This window comes from Canis aureus, chromosome 31, assembly GCF_053574225.1.
Source record: "Canis aureus isolate CA01 chromosome 31, VMU_Caureus_v.1.0, whole genome shotgun sequence".
NCBI classification, from domain to species: domain Eukaryota; kingdom Metazoa; phylum Chordata; class Mammalia; order Carnivora; family Canidae; genus Canis; species Canis aureus.
The window spans coordinates 23611350-23613221 of NC_135641.1; the positions used below are offsets into that span (position 1 = coordinate 23611350).

A 1872-nucleotide genomic window follows, 5' to 3' on the forward strand; every position below is an offset into this window, starting at 1 on the left:
ATCGATCCAAAGAAAGTATTTGGAAATGTATGCAACAGGGATGTTGTACAGAGTTATTTGTAGTTGCTAAATGACTAATAGTATATTATTAATAGTTATTATTATACAGCCATGAAAATGACGTTCATGAAGGACTTCTGCTACAACACTAATTGAGGGGACGTGTGTGGGGGGCAGAGAAGCAATAGTTACAGAGGCTAGGCAACCACTCAGGACTCAGACAGCTTGGGTTTAAATCCTGGGTCTGCCACTTACCAGCTCTGTGGCGTTGGCCAGTCACCTGAATTCTGTGGGGTTGATTATAATACCTGTCTCAGAGAGTTTTCTGAGGATTAAATGACACAATGAATATAAAATATTTATCATCTAAAATGTATATTTAGTTGATAATCAATGTAGGCTTCCTATAGATTATATGATTTCAAGGCATAAAAAATGGATAGAAAAGAAATATGCCACTATAGTAACAGTATGGAAACTGGGTGATGGAATTGTGGGTAGTTTGATTCTCTGTACACTTTCCAACTTCCCAAATATTTGCCATTCAACACCAATTACTTTCACACTAAAAAGGTATATGCAATGATGTAATACAATAAGATTTTTTTTTTTTTTAAAAAGAATTTTACCACAACAAACCTGTACTCCTCTCTTCTCCCTTCCCTTCCAAAGCAGGAGCTGGGGGCAGCCTCTTCCCCCAGGGAACAGCAGGAAAAGGAAGAGCTACTGCTTCAGTGTGCACAGCTGGGACCTCCGGGTGCCACTTGTTGAAAGCGCTCTGTGGAAAGCTGTAGGGGGAGTCCCAACTGGTATCCTTGGTAGTTTCTCCTATCTCTGCAAGTCTCGATCCCAAGATGCTCTGATATTTATCATTTTCTTCCCATGTCTTGATTGATCTGAATCAAACACTGAACTAAAATTGTAAGATGAGAAAGACTCATCTATTTGCACCCCATGCCCAGACCCCTCCAAGAAGAATACCCGCGATAATGCCTACAGTGCTACCCGGAAACAGTAAGGGTGACTGTTAAAGAGAAGACTTGGACCAGGGGTACGACAGGGATGTTGGCTTAGTTGCACCTGCTTTATTTAATGAGTATAATTTATATTCAGAACGGAATCTCTGGCCAATACAGCCCTTCTTAACACGACAAAGTTCCTTCCCACATTAATTAGGACACATCGCTGGAATCAGAATCATAAGGTAAGGGTGTGTGCGTGTGTACGTGACCAAACTGTGATGACAACTACCCTTGCGAGCTAACGTCCTTCACTGTCAGTGAGGGTGCCCTGTGCTTCAGCAAGTGGTTCTCGGGGCTGTATTTTACACAAAGCACCGAAATCATGGGTTCATCCTCCCCGACCCCCCCCCCCCCCAGGCTGAGGGCCAGTTCCCAGCCCTGTGTTCTGATCACTGCCCTCACCAGTGAGTAGCCCCCCGCCGGGCCCCAGTCCACACCTCCAGACCCAAAGCGGGTACCCCCCAGACCCCGAAATCAAAGAATGACAAACGGTGCCTCCGGGCCCTCCCGGGACAGCGAGGTCATCGTATGCTAATGAAGCCAGAGGAGCGGGCCTGGGCGGCGGGTTCTCCGCTCTCCCGCGCCACTGCGGCGCAGCCCCGGGACCACCGCCGCCGCCGCAGCCCCTCGGCCCCGGGGCGCGGGGTGGGGGAGGCGGGGGGCACTCAGAGCTCCGCAGCTGGATCGCTCACATCTGGAGCCGCCTCCTCGCTCCCGTCCCCGGCTTTCCACTGCAGTGATGGCGAGGGTGGGGGCGGCGCATCAGTCACCTGTAGGGCTTTCCGGAACTCCGCGGCCCCCCTCCGAAAATCCTAGTCCACCCACCCGGAGGAAGAAAACGTCAGCATGT

At 49.5% G+C, this 1872-nt stretch overlaps 1 protein-coding gene and 1 long non-coding RNA gene across 9 annotated transcripts in view; one reads left to right on the plus strand and one right to left on the minus strand.

The window, feature by feature from the left end:
* Positions 1-1280, plus strand: part of LOC144302537 (uncharacterized) — a 40953-nt gene extending 39673 nt beyond the window's left edge. The window contains exon 5 of one of the 3 annotated variants that reach the window (XR_013369445.1): positions 673-1280. This is a non-coding gene — a long non-coding RNA (uncharacterized LOC144302537). The remainder of the gene's footprint in view (positions 1-672) is intronic. The other 2 variants (XR_013369446.1, XR_013369444.1) reach the window with 2 other exon arrangements.
* DGKG (diacylglycerol kinase gamma) overlaps positions 1-1872 on the minus strand; it is a 205345-nt gene that overhangs the window by 202554 nt on the left and 919 nt on the right. The window contains exon 2 of one of the 6 annotated variants that reach the window (XR_013369439.1): positions 640-913. The exons of the other annotated variants lie outside the window; for them this stretch is intronic. The gene's annotated coding sequence lies outside the window, so the exon portion shown is untranslated. The remainder of the gene's footprint in view (positions 1-639; positions 914-1872) is intronic. 6 annotated transcript variants of the gene reach the window in all.